The 23,572-nt window shown below is 35.0% G+C and overlaps 1 long non-coding RNA gene and 2 pseudogenes across 1 annotated transcript; 1 reads left to right on the top strand and 2 right to left on the bottom strand.

Moving 5' to 3' along the window:
• Positions 1-5,164: 5,164 nt before the first annotated feature.
• On the bottom strand, positions 5,165-5,283 carry LOC111741203 (annotated as a pseudogene).
• Positions 5,284-11,066: 5,783 nt separating this feature from the next.
• Positions 11,067-23,571, bottom strand: LOC111741134. Its single transcript, XR_002780891.1, has 5 exons — positions 23,371-23,571; positions 22,539-22,621; positions 12,245-12,353; positions 11,496-11,585; positions 11,067-11,333 (listed from the first exon to the last, which is right to left on the bottom strand). It is a non-coding gene; the product is annotated as an uncharacterized LOC111741134 (long non-coding RNA).
• On the top strand, positions 15,640-15,758 carry LOC111741217 (annotated as a pseudogene).
• Position 23,572: the final 1 nt, after the last annotated feature.

The raw sequence follows: 23,572 nt of genomic DNA, 5'->3' as shown, positions 1-23,572 counted from the left end.
AGGGATAGGAGCCAACTTGAAGGGATTTCTAGTGTCAAATATGGGACAATATGAACATCAAAACAATAGCAATAGCCATGGATTATAACTCATAAACAAAATAATTCTTGACTCTATAAGGATAAATAAATAAAGGAGAAGGGATAACTCTTCCATTAGGTAGAACATCCATGAATAAATGTGAAAGGAATAATGAAATTAGAAAAATACCATTGGGCGACCACCAGAGTAATCATTAAGGCAAGTGTCATCAATAAATGCTAAAACTAGTGACAGCGAAGTTGATGACTAACAGCTTTATATACTCTCAAAGAATTTCCTCACAAGATACTTATTAGTGAAAAGGAAAAACAGTAACTTTACAGTAGAGAAAACTGGCGAGCACCCCCTTAAGTAATCCAGCATACTGTCACTAGCAATGAGACATATCAACATCATGCACAACCTGTTATGATGCCTGTGGTATTGCTGCCAAAACTGTATAAACTTGAATCTAATCATGGAGAAACAGAGATAAGCCCAAGCTGAGGGACATTCTACAAAATAACTGGTCTGTATTCTTTAAATGTATCAGTGGCATAAAAGACAAAAGCTGAGGAATTCTTCCAGACTAAAGGAAACTAAAAGAGATATGACAACTGAATGGAACATATGATCTAAAATTTTATTTTGTTATAAAGGAAATTATTGGGACAGTTAGTGATATTTGAATAAGATCTATAGATTAGATAATACTATTGTGTCAATATAATCTTTTACTTTGATAACTATACTGTAATTATGTATGAAAATGTCCTTGTTTTTAAGATATACACACTGAAGTATTTAAAGAGGCAGAGTGACATTGTATCTGCAATTTGATCTCCAGTTGTTCAAAAAAATATCTATAAAGCAAATGTAGAGAGAATAATATAACTAAAGCAGTAAACTGTTAACATCTGGGAAATCTGAATGAAAGGTGTATGGGAATTCTTTGTACTAGTCTGTCAAGTTTTCTGTAAGCCTGAAATTGTACCAAAATAAAAAGTTAAAAGGATTTGAGTAAACTATATCATGATTCCAATACAAAGACTTCAATTGCCACTTTTAATGTCCAATTTCAAAATTTTGTCTTTATCTGGACTGCCTCATTGTCTTAATTAATTGATTTTATAAATAACTTAACATTTTGAACTTATAACTATATATTAATAAATGAGCACTTTTATCTCTTTCCAAAATTAGGAATCTGTATAGGATCATGTTTGAAAGAAAGAGTTCTACTCTCAAGCAAAGTAAATACTGATCTAGTTCAACTTTTCCAATTCACAGTTTGAGAAATTGAATCACAGGGAGGAAATGTGACTAGTGACTTGCCCGAAGTTACACAGTTATAAACAAAGTTGAGACTCAAACACAAGGAGTTAACCCACAAAAAAATGTTAACAATAAATAAGCACTAGAAAAAATGTGCAGCATCACTAATAATTAAATACAAAATAAAAGTCCCATAGTACATTTATTAAATTAGCAAAAACAAATAAAACATACAAAACTCAATGCTAACAGGATTCTAAGAAAATAAGTATATTTCCACATTAGGAATGCACTAGAAACAACTATAATCTTTCCGGAGAAAAATTTGGCAATAGCTGTCAGGAATCATAAAATATATCATACTCTCAATCTGAGTAATACCACATTGGGGAATATATCTCAAAGAGATGATTCAAAAGAGAAAAGAACAGATTTGAACAAAGATGATTATAGCCAAACAGTATGTTACAGCTAAAAACTAGAAAGTCCAAATGCTCGCCCTTGAGAGAAAGGCTAACTTGAAATAAGCCACGGTAGAGCAATACAATAATAGGTTATTACACTATCACAGGGAATTTCAGCTAGAGGACCTTATAGAAATGTGGCAAGAACCCTATCGAGTAAAGATAAGCTAAAGATAATAGAATCCCAAGAGATCCTTATACAATACAACAGCTAATAGACAATTTGTATATAGGTGCGAAAGAAAGAATGAATCTGTAATTAGTAGATGATTTGGACTTGGAATCTTCTTTTAGAATATGACTTTCATTATTTAATGAAATCCATGAACAAGAGAAAAGGGAGGGGTGACTACAGCCGGAAGCCAATGACTATAACCCCTTAATCCTGACACAACAATGTGACAGTTTGTCTTGTTTTTTAAAAACAACTTCATTGAAATGTACCATAAAATGCATCTATTCAGTGGATCGATTTAGAGTACAACAGAGTGAAGAGTTCCACTGACCTGCAACACACCTCCAATAAAAGCAGTGAAAATTATTTAAAAACAACCATTTCAAGCCACTAGGGCAAACAGTACACGAAGAAATACAAACCTAAAAAAAAAAACCTACAAAAATTCAGTAAGAAAAGTGAGAATCTGGCATTTGAGCCAAGATCGTTCCTTCTCTTCTCCCTCTCAGCTCAGTGAGATAGAGATCACTCCCTCTCCAGAATGCTGCAAGCCAAGAACACAGGGTTTCCTTCTCAGCTCCCAGTCGAAAGGCTTTCTTCCAAAAGGAGCAGAACATCAGCATTTCTCATTCTGTCCCCAGCTACCTGTTGCTGAGGCTAAATCCCAGATCAACACGGTGGAGAAACTGGGGCTCTCTTCTTCCTCCCAACCCCTGCTAATGGAGTGGAGGCTCTAACTTGGATATGGCATGCTGAGAATACTAGGCCCTGATCACCCGTGCCCCAGCTTGAGAGAGACAGTAATCCCACATTGGGATAAACAAGTCAAGAGGTCCTCAGGCTGCCGTTCTCCCACAACACCAGGTCCTCATATCCTAGAGAGGAAATGTCACTCAGAAAATCTTGTCATTGTTCCCATCTTGAGCTGCTCCAGAGTTTGGCTTAGAGATTTTGCAAGAGGTGGGAAGGTGGCAGGGGAAGCAGGCACAGGTTGGAGGAGGGGACGTAGCTCCTAATCTCTTCCCAAAGTCAAGCCCAAGGGTGCTCACAAGAACAGCAGTGGTTGTTTTGAGAAGAATCCAGATATAGGATAAACTGTATGTCAGCTAGTGTGCAGGAAAAAGCCAGAAAATAAGACAGCTGGAAGGAGCCCAGCTCTCTGGAGTCAGAACAAATATCAAACACTGGCCTATTCTTTCAAAGGAGCCAGAATATCACTGAATTACTTTGTAGAGCAATTTTTGCCCCAGGGCATTGTTGAAAATAATAGAGCAGTCAGCTGGCAATTAAAGAAGTTTAACAGCTGGGTACCATCAGGAAAAGAGAAGAAGAGAGTCCTATGAAAATCACTGTCATGTCAGGGTGACTAGAATATCCAAAGCTGCACTTCCCTAAGGAGCAACATCAGAGGCTTACCACTGATAGGGGGCAGGGAGTGGAAAGTAAACTTCACTAAAATAATCCAACCTATCACTAAACAAATAAACAAACAAAAAACAATAAGTCCTAAAGAGCTGGGGAGACCAGTTGTCAGAATTGCTGTATTAGTCAGGGTTCTCCAGAGAAATTGAACCAATATGATATAGATAGGTTGGTAGGTAAACAGATTGATTGTTACAGTTAGATAGACAGACAGATGGACTTATTATAATGAATTGGTTTACACAAGATTTGAAGGGTGAGTCAGCAGGCTAGAGACTCAGGAGAGCTGATCTTTTACTTCCACTTCAAGCCCAAAGGCATCAGAACCAGGAGAGCTAATAGTATGATTCTCATCCAAAGGCCAACATGCTTGAGATCCTGAAAGAGCCAATGTTTTGGTTTGGGTATGAAGGCAGGAAAAAAGCCAAGGTCCCAGTTCAAATGCAGTCAGATAGGAAGCCATCTCTCTTACTTAGGAAAGCTCAGCTTTTTTGTCTGACTCAGGCCTTCAACTGATGAAGGTCAAAGAACATTAGGGAGAGTGATCTACTTTATTCAGTCTACCAATATAAATGTTAATCGTAAATAAAAACATCCTCACACAAACACCCAGAATAATGTTTGACCAAATATATGGACATCCAATGGCCCAGTTAAGTTGACATATAAAATTAACTATAACAGTGGCTATTATAAATTATCTTAAATAGCCAGTTTCCAACAAAAAATTTGCAAGACATGCAAAGAAACAGGAAAGTATGATCTATACAATGGTAAAAATTAGGCATAAACAGAAATTTTGAAAGCAATCAGAAATCAAATATATCCAAAAAAGACTTTAAAGTAGCCATTATATACATATTCACAGAACAACAGAAAAACACAATAATTAAAGTGTAAAGGAGGGTATGATGACATTCCTATCAATAGAGAATATCACTAAAGAAATAAAAATTATTTTAAAAGAACCAACAGGAAAATCTGGAATTGAAAAATATACTATCTAAAAATCTTAAAAATTCACTAGAGGGGCATAACAGTAATTATAAACTGTGAGAAGAAAGACTAAACGAACTTAAAGATAGATCAACAGAAATTATGCAAACTGAAAAACAGAGGAAAAAATAATGAAAAATAAACAGAACATCAAAGAAATGTGAGATACCATTAAGCACATCAACAAACATAGAGTACCAAAAGAGGAGAAAAGTGTGAGAAAGGAAAGGAAGATATTAATGGCTGAAAACTTCCCAAATTTATTGAAAAATAATAACCTATACATCTAGGAAACACAACAAATTCCAAGTAGGATAAACTCAAAAATGTCCACAGACATTTCATAGTAAAAAGGCTAAAAGTCAAAGACGAGGAGAAAATCCTAAAAGCAGCAAGAGAAAATGATACTTTACATACAAAGGAACCCCCCCAATAAGATTCACAGCAGAAACAATGGAGGCCAGAAGGCACTAAGATATTCATAGTGCACAAAATCCAAATTATCCAGCAAAGCTATCTTTCAGAAAGGAAAAGAAATAGAGACTTTCCGAGATTTAAAAAAAAAAACTGAGAGAACTGTTGCTAGTGGACTCGCCTTATAGGAAATATTAAAGGAAGTTGTTCAGAATGAAAGCAAGTGACTCCTGATAGTAATGTGAAACTACATGAAAAAAGAAAAAATTGGTAAAGGCAATTATGTAATTATTTGACAGTATAAACATATTTTTCTTCTTTCTTTTCTTAAATGATATAAAAACATTGCATAATATAATATGTACATATTGTTTTGGGGGTTTTTTTTTTTTTTTTACACCTACAGCACCTGGTCTTCCTAGGTGGTCTCCCATCCAAGTACTAACCAGGCTCGACCCTGCTTAGCTTCCAAGATCAGACAGGATGGGGCTTGTTCAGGGTGACATGGCCATAGACATATGTATTATTGGTACTATAACATATAGAAATGTAATATATGTTATAGATTTGCTAATAACAGCACAAAAGAAATAGGTGAAAGCAAAGCTCTGTTGGGCTAAGGAAATGACTAGAGATGGTAACGATAATAACAACGTGTTTTCGGATTTACAACATTGGTAGATGTAACATGTGCAACAATAATATCACCAAAAAAAAAAGAGAAAAAGGAAAAGAGCTATATAGGAATAACATTTCTATATCATTGAAATAGGCTAGTATCAGAAACCAAAGCTGATTCTGATTAGTTAAGATGTATATGATAAATCCTAGAGCAACCATTGGAAAAATCAATAAAGAAATTCAAATGCTACTACAGAAAATCTTCACTTAATAAGCAAAACAAAAGTCATTAAAGGAGGAATAGAGGAACAAAAAATACATGACACACAGAAAACAAAAAGTAAAATGACAGATATATCAGTAATAATATGTGAATGGGCTAAACAATACAATCAAAAGTAAGATTGTCAGACTGGATAAAAAACATGATCTAATTGTATGCTAACTCTAGGAAACATACTTTATATTCAAATACACAAATAAACTAGAAGTAAAGGATGTTAAAAGATATGTGATGCAGATGGTGACCATAAGAAAATTGGAATGGCAATAATGGTATACAAAATAGACTTTAAAGACAAAGAGGGATATTTCATAGTAAAAAAAAGTCAATATAACAGTTACAAACATGTAGGCATCTAATAACAGACCACCAAAATACATGAAGCAAAAACAGAGAAATGAAAAGAGAAATAGACAACTCAACAATAAAATTTGAGAGACTCCAATACGCCACTTTCAATAATGGATAACTACACAGATGATTGAGGAAAAGAAGACTTCAACAACACTGCAAAGCAACTAGACCTAACAGACAACTATAAACACTCCACCCAACAACAGGATATACATTCTTCTCAAGGGAACGTGGAACATTCTCCAGGGTAGATCTTATGCTAAGTCATACAAACAAACAAACAAACAAACAAAAAAACCTTCAAAAATTTAAAAGGACAGAAATAATTCAAAGTATGTTCTCCACCAAAATGGAAAGAAATTAGAACTCCATAGAGAAAAAAATTGGGGGAACTCACAAATACATAGTAATTAAACAATGCACTCCCAAACAATCAATGAGTCAAAAAAGAAACTGAAAGGGAAATCAGAAAATACTTTGAGATGAATGAAAATCAAGATGCAACATACAGAAACTTATGAAATGCAGCTAAAGCAGTACTAAGACAAAAACAGAGATGACTTATATTACTAGAATCAGAAATGAAAGAGGGGACTTTTTTATTGACTTTATAGAAATAAAAAGGACTATAAAAGAATACTATGATTAATCGTAGGCCAAAACTGATAAATTAGATTAAATGGGCAAATTCCTAGAAAGATACAAACTACAAAAACTGGCTCAAGAAGAAATGGACTATCTGAGTAATCTATAGTAAGTGAAGAGATTGAAGCAGTAATCTAAAAAATGTTCACATAGGAGAAGTCCAGGCCAAGATGTCTTCATCACAGAATTTTACCAAACATTTAAAGAAGAAATAATATCCATTTTTTAAAATTCTCCCAAAAATAGAAGAAGAGGGAATACCTTAACTCATTTTATGGGGCTAGTATTACCTTTATATCAAAAAGACATCATAAGAAAACTACAGACCAATATCTCTTATGAATATGGTTGTAACAATCCTCAACAAAATACTAACAAACCAAATCCAGCACCTTATAAAAAAAATTCATACACCACAACCCACTGGGATTTATTACATTAATGCAAATTTAGCTTAATAATCTGGAAACCAATAAATATAATACACCATATCAGTAAAACTTGAAAAACCACATGATGATCTCAATAGACATAGAAAAAGCACTTGGCAATATCCAACACTTTTTCATGATTAAAAACTCAACAAATTTGGAATATAAAGAAATTAACATAATAAAGGGCATTAAAGAAAAACCCACAGCTAATATCATACTTAACAGTAAAAAACTGAATGCTTTCCCACGAAGATCTGTAACAAGACAATAATGTCCACTCCTGTTACCTCTATGCAACATTATATTGGAGGTTCTAGCCAGGGCAATTAGGCAAGAAAAAAAATAAAAGGCATTCGTGTTGGAAAGGAAGAATAAAACTATCTCTATTTTCAGATGAAATGGTCTTGTGTATAGAAATTCCTAAGACATCCTTTAAAAAAACTATTAGAACTAACAAATGAGTTCAGCAAGTTTGCAGGATACAAGATCAATATACAAAAACAAATTTTATTTCAATATACTTGCAATGAAAAATCTGAAAATGAAATTAAGAAAACAATATCATTTATAATACATCATAAGGAATAAAATACTTAGGTATAACTTTTAAAAAAAGACATAGAGAATTTATACTCTGAAAACTATAAAACGTTGTTGTAAGAAATTAAAGATCTAAATAATTGGGAAAACACTCCATGTTCACAATCAGAGGACTTAAGACTGTTAATACAGGCAATATTCCCGAACTGATCTCCAAATTTGACACTATCCCTATCAGAATCGCAGTAGACTTCTTTGTAGAAATTGACAAGCTAATGTTGATATTCATATAGAATTGCAAGAGAACCAGAACAGCCAGAACAATACTGAAATAGAAGAATAAAGAAAGAGGATTCACACTTGCCTATTTCACAACAAAGCAATGATACAAAGCAATGATAATCAAGACAGTGTGGTACTGGGAAAAGGACATATGGATCAACTGAATAGAACTGAGAGTCCAGAAATAAAACCATACATCTATAATTAATTGATTTCAACCCAACAACCTTGAGACCAAAATTGGATATTTCTAAAACCATGCAATGGAGAAAAATAATCTTTTCAATCAGAAAAAAAAACAACAGATAATCACATAAAAGCAAATGAAGTTAGACACTTATACAATATATAAAAATTAACTCAAAAACAATCAAAGACCTAAACTTAAAAGCTAAAATTATAAAACTCTTAGAGGAAAACATGGGTGATGATCTTCATAACCTTAGATTTGGTAATGATATCTTGAATATAACATCAAAAGCACAGGCAACAAAAAAACAAATCGACTTCATCAACATTAAAAACTTTTGTACGTTAAAGGACACTATCAAGAGAGTGAAAAGACAACCCACAAAATGGGTTAAAAATTTTGCAAACCATATATCTGATAAGGAATTAATGTCTGAGAATATATTTTTTTTAATTCATTCATCTCACCAACAACAAAACACACAAACAACCCAATTCAAAAATAGACAAAGGTCTTGAATAAACATTTCTCAAAGATTATATACAAATGTCAATTTGCACATGAAAAGATGCTCAACATTATTCATCAAATTAAAACCACAGTAAGATACCACTTCACATCTATTAGGACAGTTGTATTTAAAAAATGGAAAATACCAAGTGTTGTCTAGGATGTGGAGAAATTGGAACTCCATTACATTCCTAATGAGAATGTAAAATGGTGTAGCCACTGTGGAAAACTGTTTGGTAGTCCCTCAAAAAGATAAACACAGAATTACCATAAAATCTAGCAATTCCACTCCCTGGTATATACCCAAAAGAATTGAAAGCGGGGACTCAATCCAAAATATATAAAAAACTCACATAATCTGATTTAAAAATGGGTAGAATATCTAAATAGACATTTTTCCAAAAACATATAAATGGCCAATAGGTACATGAAAAGGTGCTCAACATCACTAATCATCAGGAAAATGGAAATCAAAACCACAATGAGATATCACTTCCCACCTTGTTAGAAGGGCTATTATCAAAAAGACAAGAGATAACAAGTGTTGGTGAGGATGTGGAGAAATCGGAACATGTGCACTGTTGATGGAAATGTAAAATGGTATTGCCACTATGGAAAACAGTGTGGAGCTCCTCAAAAAATTAAAAATAGAATTACCATGTGACCAAGCAATTCCTCTTCTGGGTATATACCCAAAAAGAATTTAAAACAGAGTCTTAAGGAGATATTTGTATATCTATATTCATAGCAGCATTATTCACAATAGCTAAAACATGGAAGCAACCCAACTATCCACTGACAACAGAATATATAAGCAAAATGTGGTATATACATACAACAGAATATTCAACCTTAAAAAGAAGGGAAATTCTGCAATCTGCTACAACATGGATAAATCTTGAGGACATTCTGCTAATGAAATAAGCCAGTCACAAAAAGAAAAATGCTATGATTCCATATATATGAGGTACTTAAAGTAGTCAAATCTATAGAGATAGAAAGTAGAATGGTGGTTGCTAGGGATTGCAGTGAGGTAGGAATGAGGAGTTACTATTTAATGGGTATAAAGTTTCAATTTTACAAGATGAAAAGAGTTCTAGAGATGATGGTGGTGATGGTTGCACAATATAAATGTACTCAATACCACTGAACTGGTTAAGATAGTAAGTTTTATGCTATGTGTATTTTACCACAGTAAAAAAAATTGGGGGGGAAACCCTCAAATTCATTATCTTCCCTTCAAAACTTACATACCTATTTATATACCTTGTCTCAGTTAATGGCGTTACTATCCACCCATTCCCACAAGCTATAGGTTTCCTGGACCATCACCCTGGGCACATTCTATGGATCATGGAATCTTGACTTCAGAAAGACACTTGGTCCATCCCCTCTTTTGCCCCTGCCTTGGCTAAGGCCCCTCTCATGTCAGACCTGGATTACTGCCATAGCTTATGCACTACCAGCAGAGTTATTTTTGTAAGAGACTAATCCAATCTTATCATTTTTCTGCATAAAAACGTTTAACGGCTCACTCTACTGCCCACAGAATAAGCACAGCTCTCGCAAAGTATGCTCAATCTAACTTTCCAGGTTTGGCTCCTATCACTGTACACTAGGCTCCAGATGCCATTTCCTAGTGTCATACATCCTGACACCTTTCCATGTTACACACAGTTTTTTGATTATCTAGGATTAACCTTCTCTCCTTCTCCATATAGAGAATTCTTAATCATCTTCCAAAGCTTGGAATATGTCTCTTGCTCTTACAGAATTTTCCTGATTCTCCATTCTAAGATATTTAGTTGCTTCTTCCATCAGTTAATAACAATTGAGGGCCAACTATATACTCTAATACAAGGTACTAAGGATATGGTAAATGAAACAGATTCAGGCCCTGTCAGTCTAGTAGGGAATAAAAAATCATATGCAAATAATTACAAACCTGTTGAATGCTATGAAGACAAAATATGGGTAACTATGGAATATAACTAGAGAACTTTGTCCGAAGCTATTAGTGAAGGCTTCCCTGAGGAAATATATTTAAGCTTTAAGCTGAAAAGTAAGTAGGAGCCTAGAGCCAAAGACGAATGCCTACTCATCTTCATTTACCCAATGTTTATTCAGTGCCTATTATGAGCTGTTAAAGGTTTTTACACAGTTGTTTTAGATGCTTGGGATACATTAAGAGACAGTCAAAATTCCTTACCTTCCTAGTGCTTATATTTCAGCAATTACATTCTAATTCCTTTATTCATTTATTCAACAAATATTTATTGAGCTTACTTTGTTAGGCACTATGCCAAGTGCTAAGAATAAAATATGAATAAAATATCCTTGCCTAAGGTTATTTTCCAGCTGATTCTAAATTTATATAATTGCCAAAGCAATCTTGAAGAAGAAGAAAAAAGCTTTAGGAAATACACTACTAAACCTCAAGATGTATTATAAAGCTATGGTAATTAAGACAGCGTGGTTTGGGCACAAAGGTAGACAAGCGGAATATCTGCACAGAGTAGAGAATCCAGAAACAAACCCATACATATATAGCCACCTAATATATAACAAAGTTGATAACTCAGTAGAGTAAATATGAATTTTTCAATAAATGATGTGGGATCAAATCAATGTCCACATGAGGAAAAAAGTGGATCTTCATCTCTTATCTCACACCATACCCAAAAATCAATTGCAAGTGGTTTTTAATCTGTGAAAGATAAAACAATAAATTTTAGAAGAAAACGAGAGAGAATATGTTCAAAACTTTGGAGTAGGTAAATAATTATTAAGCAGGACACAAAAAGCACTAGCCATTAAAAAATAGAAAAATGTACTATATTAAAAGAACTCTGTTTATCAGATTACATACTTAGAAGAGGAAAAAGTCAAGCAGCAGATCGGGAGAGGATGTTTTGGTGTGTATGTTCTCCACAAAGAATTTGTATCCAGTGTCCTTTTACTTGGAAGAAAGAAAAAGATAATCAATAGAAAAATGGACAAAAGAGTTAGACACGCATTGCGCAAAGGATACCAAATGGCAAATAAACCTGTGAAAAGGTAGTCAGATGCATTAATCATTAAGGAAATGCAAATTTAAACCATAGTTAATTACATTACATATCTACCATTAACGCTAAAATGAAAAAGACAGACAACATCAAGTGATGGTGAGGATGTGGAATAACTGCTGATAGGAGTACAAACTGGCAGGACTACTTCAGGAAATTAGCAGTTTCTCTCAAAGTTGAACATATGCTTAAAACCTACTGATTCTACTCCTAGCTGAATATTAATCTAAAATAATACAAAAATTCATCAAAAGACACATACAAGAATATTCACAGCAGCACTATGTATAATAGTCAAAAGCTGGAAACAACTCAAATATCCATCTATGATTCAATGGGTAACTTATTTACAGAATATTACACAATAGAACACTATATAATAATGAGAATGAACGAACTCACAACTACATGCCATAATATTATTCTCACAAATATTGGGAAAGAGAAAGCAGACACACACATACATACACACACTGTATAATTCCATTTACATAAAGTTCAAAAATAGGTAAAATTAATCTATGATGTTAGACATCAGGATAGTTGTTACCTTAGGGTGGTGCAGGTAGTGATAGGAAGGTGGCACAAGAAGAGCTACTTTGGTGCTGATAACGTTCCGTTTCTGATCCAGATCCTTGTTACACCAGTGTGTTCATGCTCTGAAAATTAATCAAGCCATACACTTATGATTTGTATACTTTCTATAGGTATGTCATACTTCAATAAAAATTTAAAATGAGTAAAACAGGTTTATATTTTTCAAAAATCAAGATCTTTGTAGATGTGTATAGGGGTCTCCCAGGGTACACTGCTAAGTAAAAAAAACTAAATGCAAATATACAGAGGCACAAAATAGATTAGTAATTGCCTAGAGCTGGGAATGGAAATGGGGAGTGACAAAAAAGTGCACAAGATTTCTTTTGGGGATGATGGAGGTGTTCTAAAATTACATTGTGAGGATAGTTGCACAACCGTGTAAATGTATTATTAATAATTAAAGTAAACACTTTGGGTAACTTTTATGGTATATAAATTATGCCTCAAGAAAGCCTTTCAAAAAAGATCAAATGTATATAATATGTTACATTTTATTTATAAGAAAAGGTAGGAGGGAGTCATAATATAATTATTTGATTTTATTTGCAAAAAGAAATATGAAAGGATAAGTAAACAAAAATTATTACTTTTAGAGGATAAAGAATAAAGGGGTTGGAAAGAGGCAGAAACAGATGAAACGTAGTTTTGACCTTTGAATCATGTACATACTTCACCAAGTCAAAAAAAAAACTAATTTTTAAAAATTCCTTAAATTGAAAATAAAATGAAATAAATGAACTGAACTGAGTATCAAATTGGTAACCACATAAAGAAGGACTTCAAGGGCTTTAAAACACATTTTAAAACAAATTGGTAACCACATAAAGAAGGACTTCAAGGGCTTTAAAACACATTTTGACTGCACATCCTTTGTGGAACACAACCCAAGAACAAAATAATCTAAAAGGAAATTTTAAACTTCTCTTAGCAATTTTATTGTTTGTAGTAATTTCAGATTCAGTATTTTAGACTTTGTCTGTATATTGTAGGTTAAAGCAAAGAAATAATTCTGTCAACAATGTCATAAACCAAGATTTTCAATGAAAGAAAAATATACAATTAAAAATCAAAGAAATAAAATGAAAACACTCTAATGTTAAAACTAAATGGGAAACACCAACATGAACTAATTAACTTTAACGTGTACCTTTAAATTCTTTTCACCAAAATGGACTAGAAGCAATGTCTCCCCATTAACCAATGGTTTTCTATCATTCAGATTGTGGTGTCTAATATAATTGCCCACTAAAAATGAACAAACACAGGGCTCCTTAGAGAAATGGCTGAATCAAAGTCTGGTGCATAGAAAGTACAGACAATCCTGGACCATAATATTTGTGCCAGAAAACAAGGAAGCTTTCAAAGATTGATAGGGTGATATTGAAAGGACCAAAAGAAAAAAAAACTATTAGAATGATAGATCAATCAGTGGCCAGAGTTACAAAAACTTGAGGCTCAAAAAGAATAATAATTCCTTTCCCTCTCCCTCTTCTGCTCCCTCCACCTCCTTCCTGAACAACTCAGTTATAAAGCAAATCAAATGGGCATTTGCACCTGGGATAGGGAGATCTGCAGTGGTCCAGAGCATAGTGTTGGAGCCTGAAGGAGTGGAGAACATCTCTGCAAAGCAGCAGCCTAGCAGATCTTCAGAGCATGAGCAGGATGATTGCCCACACAGTGGGCCAGACCACCTTGAGAAGTTAGAGCCTGATTGGCTGAGGAAGTTTCCCATGGAGGGGTATCCCATTTGGAGGTGTGAGAGTCTGAGCAAGATATTAGTGCCCTAGCTCTGTCCACCAAGAGGGCCAAGGAGCAGCAACATCTCAGTGACAATGAGCATACCTAGTGTCCAGAGTGTGGCTTCTAAAGACCATTCTCCACTAAAATAATCCAGGATTCACTGGAGAAATGGCTGATTCCAAGGCTAGGCCAGGTAAAGTATGAGATGAGCCTAGAGCATCTTGTTCTACCAGAAAGCAAGAAAGTGTGCAAAGAATGATGAGGAATCTATCAAAGGACAAAGGAGTCAGCTCACTGGGACAATGTGAGCATCAAAATAATTATGGTAACTGACTATAAGCCACTGGATAAAAAAGGAAACCATAATCCCATTTGTATATAAATTTGTAAATGGAAAGTTTGATGAAGTATAGAATATTTACATGGCTTCAAAGTAATTTCCCACAATATACTATTGATTACAAGCAATATATTTATTGATTATAAATTAGAAGAGTAATTTTGCAGTTGACAAGTCTAGCATTTAAATCAGGTGAAGGTGAAGGTGAACATCACCAATAAAGAGACATAACAAAGTTGTACACTATCTGATAAGGTATAATGAAAAGAACACAGCACCACTTCTCTAATATTTCTACCAAAGATGTGTAACCTGAGGAAATACTAAACAAACTCAAATTGAAGTACATTCTACAAAATAACTGGCCTATAATATTCAAAATTGTCAGGGTCATAAGAGATAAGGAAAGTCTAAGAAACTGTTTCAGAGGGAAGGAAATTAAAGACACATAACTAAAAGTAATACATGATTCTAAGCTGGATTCTTTTTCTGTAAAGGACATTATAAGGCTATATTGCAAAGTTCAAATAGTTGATTTCCTGATTCTGATAGTTGTATTTTAGTAATTTTGGAGAATATCCTTGTTTGTCTGTAACATACACTAAGGTTTTGAGGACAATCAGACATCAGGTCAGCAACTCTTCTGAATAGTTCAAGAAAGGTTCTTCGTACCATGCTTGCAACTCTTCTGTATATTTAGGATTGTTTTAGGAGAGAAGGAGGGGGAGGATGATTAAATCAAGAATTAAATAATTGTTAATCAAATATTAAAACAGCTTGAATCAATGAAAAAATCAATTATTTCATAATAATATTTTTTAAAAAACTCATTTGTAACTATTCGAAGTGGATGTTAAAGAATAAATACTGGATTTCTTCAAATATTTTCTTCAAGAATTCAAATATTCTTTAAGAATTTCCCAAAACTACAAAAAATATCAAACCATAGATTCAAGGAGCTCTCGAACCCCAATCAGGATAAATACAATTAAATAAATAAATATAACAAACTATAAGGGCGTATCATACCAAACTGCTAAAAGCCAATGATAAAGAGAAAAATCTTTTTAAAAGTCATATAAAAAAACATGTATTATCATCGAAGGAGCAAGAATAAGATTGATAACTAATATTTCAACAGAAACTGGAAAACAGACATGGAATGGAACAGAATGAAAAAATAGCACTTTCAATTGGTGGAAAAAATACATCTATCAAGTTAGGACTCTATACTAGGCAAAAACACTCTTCAAAAATGAAACAGTAAAGTCTACGGCCATGCCACCCTGAACAAGACCAATCTCGTCTGATCTCGGAAGCTAAGCAGGGTTGGGCCTGGTTAGTATTTGGATGGAAGATCACCTAGGAAGACCAGGTGCTGTAGGCGTAAAAAATAAAAAATAAAAAAATAAGGCATTGTAAGCTGACAAGGTCGTTGCAATCTGTGCGGTCAACCAAGGGTTGCCTCGCCTAAAAAAAAAAAAAAAATGAAACAGTAAAAAACAAATGTTGGCAAAGATGTGAAGAAATTGGAACCCTCATGCGTTGCTTGTAGGAATGAAAAATGGTTAGCCACTGTGGAAAACAGTATGGCAGCTCCTCAAAATGTTAAACATAGAGTTTACACATGATACAGCAATTCCATTTCTAGATATACACCCAAAAGAATTGAAAGCAGGAATTCAAACAGATATTTGAACACCAATGTTCATAGTACTGTTAACCACAATAGCTAAAAGGTAGAAGTGGCCAAGAGTCCACAGATGGATGAATGGATGAATAAACAAAACAAAATGTGGTATATACATACAATGGAATATTATTCAGCCTTAGGAAGGAAATTCTGATACATGATACAACATGAAAACTTTGAAAACATTATGTTAAAATAGTAAATTTTATGACATGCATATTTTACCAGAATAAAAAAAAATTAATGAAGACAAAATAGGATATTTTCTGACAACCAAAAGCTGAGTGTATTCATCATGAACAGACCTGTACTCAAAAACTCTAAATGAAATTCTTTAGTCTAAAGGCAGATGAGCCAGATGGTAACATGAAACTACAAAAAAGGATGAACACCTGAAAGGAGACTAAGTAGGTAAATATAAATGAATACTAACAGTTTAAAATCACAATAATAATGTCTTGTGGGATTTAAAACTATATTAAAATAAAATATGTGACAATAATAGCACAGAAAGCAAAAAGTGTTAAACTTTTTTAAGGTTCTAGCATTGTTCAGGAAGTGGGAAAATACAAATTTAGGGTAGACTGTGATGAGTGAAGAATGCATATAATAATAATCTTTAGAGTAACTACTAAAAGAATAATCAAATAACAATCAAACAACCAAATAATTAAATTGTAATAAAAAAATAAAAGATAAAAGTGAATAAAAAGTAATTGTTCAATCCAAAAGGCAGCAAAAATGAGAGAAGGTACAAAGAACAGATGGAACAAACAGAAAACAAATAGCAGAATGATAGAAATAAACACGCTATATCAGTAATTCAGTTAAATGGAAATGGACTTAACACTAAATAAAAGGTAATCGAGATAAAAAGGACACAAAAGAAAAGGATGGAAAAATACATACTATGAAAATACAAACAAAAGAGAGATGGCATAGCTAAATTATTATCAGATAAAGTAGACTTTAATAAGGATTACTAGGCATAAGAGGGGCATTTCACACTAACAGAAGTGTCTAACTGAAAATATGACTTTCTTATTATATATTTAGAAATGAGATAAATGAAGTAAAAAATAACAGAACCAAAAAGAGAAGTAAATCCAAATCCAAAATCATAATTGGAAATTTGAACACACATACACACACACACCAGTATTGATAGAACTATACAAAAACCAGTAAGGACATAAAAGATTTGTATACGCTATTAACCACACTAACATAATTGAATACTTATACAAAATCACCCAACAACTGCAAAATACACATTCTTTTCAAATGCAAATGGAACGTTCACCAAATAGACCATATGTTGTGCCATAAAACAAATCTCAAGAGATTTCAAAAGACTTGAAGTCTTACAGAGTATGTTCTTTGATCAGAATAGATTAAATTAGAAATTAACAATAAAAATTTAGAAAAGCTCCACGTATTTGGAAATTAAGCAAATCACTTATATAAAGTTCAAGATCAGGCAAAACTAATGATTTCTCTTGGGTGAGAAGCTGCAAAGTGAGTATTCTAGGACTCCAGAAATGTTCTATATCTTAATATAGGTGGCGGTTATACAGTTGTATAATATATAAAATTCATTCAAGACTTATATTTGTACATCTTATACCTGAAAAAAAAAAAAAGCAAAAAGAGAGAGATATTAAATTCCCTAGTACCTAACAAAATATCTAGTTCATGGCTTATGTTTCATGATTTAAAAAAGGAAAGAGAGAAAGAATGGAATGAAAAGGTTTGACATACATCTAATACTGTTTACTAGATTGGCAAAAAATAAAGTCTGGCAGTATCAAATGCTGGAGAGAATGAAATCAATGTGAACTCATATACTTTGCGAATGAGAATGATACCACCAATCACTTTGGAAAACAATTTGGCATTAGCTTATAAAGTATAACATTCACATACCTTACTATCTGGCAATTCAGTTTCCAGGTGTATACCCTAGAGAAACTCCTGCCCAAGTGTACCAGGAGGTAAGTATAAGAATGTTAAGAATAGCCCTGTTTTTAATAGAAAAAACTGCAAACATCCCAAATGTCTATCAATAGTAGAACATATTCACAAATTATGGTATATACACACAATAAAATATTATCCCACAGTGAAATGAATGAACTATAGTGACTTGCATCAACATAGATATTAGAAACTTAATACTGAGGGAAAATGGAAGTCACAGAAAAAATACAAATTGTATATGTTTATGAAGCTCAAATGCAAGCAAAATGAAACAATGTTATTTACGTATATATACAATTTTTAAAGCAAGGAAATTATAAGCATAAAATTCAGAATAATAGGAAGGGGTGGAGTGATAGGTAATGTTCTAGTTCAGAATGGATGATGAGTTCATGGGTGTTCATTATTATTCTTAATAATTTCATATGAATATTTTGTGTTAAATATATTTTTAAATAAGGAAAAAGGCAGTATAAATAAGGAGAATTTCATCTACTAAGTGTGTCAGGGTTGCCAAGGTCACCCCCAGGTTCAACGATCACTGGAAGGACACACAGGACTCAGCACACAGTTGCATACACTGCTATGATAGATGACAGCCAAAGGATACAAAGCAAAATCAGCAAAGGAAAAGGGCACATGGGGCAAAGGCCAAAGGAAACCAGGTGCAAGCTTTCAAGATTTCCCTTCCCAGAGGAGTCACATTCCTCCAGCAGGGAACTGTAACAACACTTACAAAGTGTTGTCTACCAGAAAAGCTTGCCTGAGTCTAGGAATCCGGGGTTTGTGTCAGGGCCAGTCACATAAGCACTCTTCCTAACATGTACCAAAATTTTGGACTCTCAGAAGAAAAACAAGTTTTTAGCATAAACTACTGTTTGCACAAACAGTTTTGATTCAGTGAGCCATTCTTATATGTTAGGGAATTTAGGAATCCTCCTGAAACCTAAATTTTCAGATGCCAGCCAAAGGCCAACCTTGAAAGCAGGCTTTTCAAAAGATAGCAGTCTTGTGCCTGCTGTTAACTCTCTTCTGCAGAGTAGGTAATACTGTGGCCAAAATTTGGAGTGAAACTTGAAGAAGTATGTCAAATGGAAAAGAAAAGATGGTGGAAGGGCATTAAAGGTACTGGGAACCACATGTGCAAAGGCAAAGAGCTATGAAAGGATGCTGCAGTAGGGACAAAACCACAATGCTGAAGTCCATTCAGTATGGATGGAGCACAGATGCTTAGGAAAGTATCAGAAGGCAGTGGAGAGGGAAAGAGTCAGACTATTAAGGGCCTTTTACACCACAGTAGAACATTGTAACTTTGTCCTAAAAGTAATGGGGAGCCACTTAAGAACTGCAGGTTAGGGAGTATAGTACAGTGCCTGGCTGCAATAAACTGTTTAGGTCCTCCCTAAATTTGTATGTTGAAATCCTAATCCCCAATGTGATGGTATTAGGGGGTGGGGCCTTTGAGAAGTGATTAGGTGATGAGGGTGGTACCCTCATGAATGGGATTAGTGCCCTTATAAAAGAGACCTGAGAGAACTTCCTCAACCCCTTCTGCCATGTGAGGACAGAGAGAGAAGATGGCCATCTATCAAGCAGGAAGAAAGCTCTCACAAGACACCCAATCTGCCAGCACCTTGGATTTCTTAGCCTCCAGAACTGTGAGAAATGTGTTGTGTAAGCCACTTAGTCTATTTCGTTATAGCAGTGTGAATGGACTAAGACACTGGCACATAATGCAGTAGGCCTTAAATAAAGCCTGCTGATTAGATGTGACTCCATTACTATGCCAGTTCAAGATTTATACCAATTTTTTGATAGTCCTTCAGTAGAGATGAGAGAGATGCATTGGATCATCTTAGGCCATTCTAGATTTCCTTGAGTGCATTAAGCTGGACTAAATCACTCCAATCTTAATCAAATGCACAGATTAATAGAAATTCATTCTAGAAATTACGTAGAAAAGTGGATTTAGCTGATATGGTCTTCACCAAGATGGAGACTGGAACCTAACATTAAGTTGCTAAATTTTCAGAAAAATATAGCTTTCAGAATAATCTGATAACAATTATCATTTACTGTGTGCCAGGCAACGTGTTATGTAGTTTATAGGGATTATTTCATTAATCTTCACAATCACCATTTAAGGTACATATCATTTTCTCATTTTAGAGATGAAGAAGCAACCTTATAAATGTTAAGAAATTCACATAAAATCACACAGGTCATGAGTGCAGAACGGAGCAGCTAATGTCAAGATGAGTACCTCCCAGCTTCAACTGATTATCTATTAATTTTCAGAAATCACTGGGATTAATCTCAGCCTCAGAATCATCAGGGTACAAGACATCATGGCTATCCATTGCACCTCATATAGTTGGCATTCACCCTTCCAGTCCCAAGGGTGGCCCAGCAGGGCCCGGAATTATAGTCCCTGGACCACCATTGAGGTGATGAGAAGCAGCAGCCTTATCTGTTTATTCTAATTTGCCAATAATTAGATATACTTATTTTCCAAGTACACTGTGACATGGAAAAAGTTGAGAAGCTCTACTTTAAACTAATCTAATCTTCCTCCTCCTCCTCAGAATCCTCTGGAAATCCCAATCTGTGATGAGAAAACTCCCCTATACCCTCAATTTATCCTTGGAAAGTCGCTGAAGACACTGCTTCCCCGCAATCCTGAGGACAGTATAACCCAGCCCAGGAAGGACTGCAGCAAAGATGTGTCCTCCTAGAGTGTGGCTTTTTCCTTTCTCCTTCTGCCTCCTGACCAACCCCAGTACTTCCCCAGATATCTCTGCATGGTGTGGCATGCCCCGCTACTCTTGTAAACTGCAAGTAATAAAACTTTCAATGGCAATGAACTCCTGTGTCAATCTAGTCACCTCCGTAAATTATTTTCTTGGGCGCACTCAAAACAGTTGTCACCTCTGTTATAGCAGTCAACATATACTCTCTGATATTATGTATATAGTAGATAATTTCTTGTCCAGAGTTTAATTTTCCCAAGAGCAGGAACTAAGTTTTACTAAACTGTGTGTAGCATACGTGCACACACACACACACGCACACACACACACACACACACACACAGTCAGTATTTACCCAACTGAAATGTCTGATGAACTGTGACCAATTCCTGTCTCTTGGCAAAGCCATTTCCTTGAGATTGTTCTTTTCTCATAGCAGCAATACACAGAACATGTGAAATGGCTCTCATTTTCCACAGAGAAGAAATAAAAAGCCAGCCCCATAAATATAAGGCATCGCCTGCGCTGCCAGGTCCCAGCGAGAGTGAGGGCTGTTCAGGCACTCAAAACTATAGCTCAGGACTCTGCCTCAGTGGACAAACTGTGACTACATTCATTGGAAAGTAAACAGAAATTATTTTTAGCATGTAATTGGATTGGGAATAGGGGGAGAGAGACTGTTTTCAAATAAATACACATTGCTTCTTAAGTACTCCACTCCCAGGATTTGCTCCATTGTGTTAAAAAATATCTTGCGAGTTCTAGAACTTTAACAAAAATGCCCTCTATCCTTTGTGATCTCTAGCTGAATAACTTGTGCTATGCAAATATGGGTTAAGTAGAAATCTTTAAGTTAAATAAGTAACATATACTCATTGGCTTTTAAGCTGGTCATCTGGTATTGGTAAAAGGACGTGGATTTGCAGTCTGAGGACCAGTGTTCCAAGCTTGGGCTCTGTCATCTAATAGCTATGTGACCCTGATAAAACCTTTAACTTTCCCAGTTTTTTTCTTTATAGTTAAATATGTAGAAATCCCTCGTTGGATAACCATTTTGAGGATTAAATGTTATAATGTATGTTAAAGGTGCTTCATAACCTATAAAGCACTGCACAAACATTAGTCATCTATTCCATTGGAAGTTCCAGAGACTGGCATGAGGCTTGACACAGCTTGTGCTCAGTATTTGTAGCATAAATGAGTAAATCCCACTGATGAAATGTGTGAGCTCTGGCAAGAAATATCTCTACCTCTATCTTTCTTTGGCCTCCTCTGATACCACTGTTCCCCTTGTTCACTGGACTCCAATCATACCATCCTTTTTCCTGTTCCTCCAACACATTAAATTCATTCCTGCCTCAGGGCCTTTGCACTTGCTGTTCCCTCCGCCTAGAATGCTCTAATTGAACTCTTCGACCATCCCCTTCTCGTCAATCAGGTCTTAAGTCAAATGTCATTTCTTCAGAGCCTTTCTCTGACTAACTTAATCTTCCTCCCATATCATTCACCCAAGATGTATTACTATTTTCTCCTTAGCATTTATTACTACCTGTCAACTTATTATTCTCTCTTCCACTAAAATAGAAAACGCTCTACTAGAGCTTTCCTGTCTAGTTCACCATTGTATTCCAAAGCCCAAAACAACATCTAGCTCATAGTAAACCCTAAACATTTGAATAAATGAGGTTGAAATAAGGTAATTATATCAAAAGTTTCATTCATTCAACAAATATTTTGTATGTACCTATAAGGGTCCAGGCTGTATTTCTAGGTGCTGGGGATTCTGCTGAGAACAGAATAAAAATCCTTGCTTTCCTTGAGGCTTGCCTGTTAATGGGGAGACAAATAATAAACAAGATAAAAAGTAAATATAAATGATGTCTGATGACTAGTGTTAAGAAGGAAAAAAAAAAAAAGGAGGAGAGGACATGAAATGTGTGTAGAGGGGTAAAATTTAGATAAGGTAGCCAGAGAAGAAAAGGAGAGACTGAGCTATGAGGACATATGGGGGAAATGCATTCCAGCAGGCCAGGGTAACTGGGACAGAAATGAAGGGGTTGGAGGCTAACACAATGGGAAATGAGGGAAGTTAAGTGAAGTCAGATTGTGTAGGGTCCAGTTGGCTAAACAAAGGCCTTTGACTTTTTTGAAGAGTGAGATAGTAAAGTGTTAGAGAATTTAAGCACCGGGCACACAATATGGCTTGTTTCAAGAGGGCCGCTGGGGCTGCTATGCTGGGAATATCTGAAGGGCAAGGGAAAGAACCAGTGAAGCCTCTACTACAATAACCATGGCAACAGATGGTGGCTCTGAAAGACTGGGGGAGGGGCAAGTATGGGATTGAGATAGAATTTCGGGTTTGACAGTTGGAGAGTTTAGGGTTAGCAATTGGAACTCAAACGTTATCTGTTATAATCATGGAGATGGAGCCCAGCTTTACCATTTACTAGTAGTAAACTCTTGAGTTAACCATCTCTAGGTTCCGGGCCTCGGTTTCTCTACCAGTGAAATGGGGAAAATATTCCCACACAAACAGGGCCTTCACGAGAACAAAATGAGATGTCGCAAAGGCTGACCGTGAGCAAGGTGAGAACCCTGAGCCAAGAAGTGCACAAGGAAGGGGGCTGCTGTAGAACCGGCGACCCCCTGTCCCGAAGGAAGGGAGCTGCTGTAGAACCGGCGACGAACTTTCAGAACTACAGCAAACGCTCAGAAATCCCACCAGCGACGAGGTGAAAAAAGCGCCAGAGCCGACACCTCAACGCGGTCTGTGGTGCC

This window comes from Pteropus vampyrus, unplaced genomic scaffold, assembly GCF_000151845.1.
Source record: "Pteropus vampyrus isolate Shadow unplaced genomic scaffold, Pvam_2.0 Scaffold74, whole genome shotgun sequence".
In the NCBI taxonomy this organism is placed as follows: Eukaryota; Metazoa; Chordata; class Mammalia; order Chiroptera; family Pteropodidae; genus Pteropus; species Pteropus vampyrus.
This window is presented reverse-complemented; position numbering and strand designations above follow the sequence as displayed.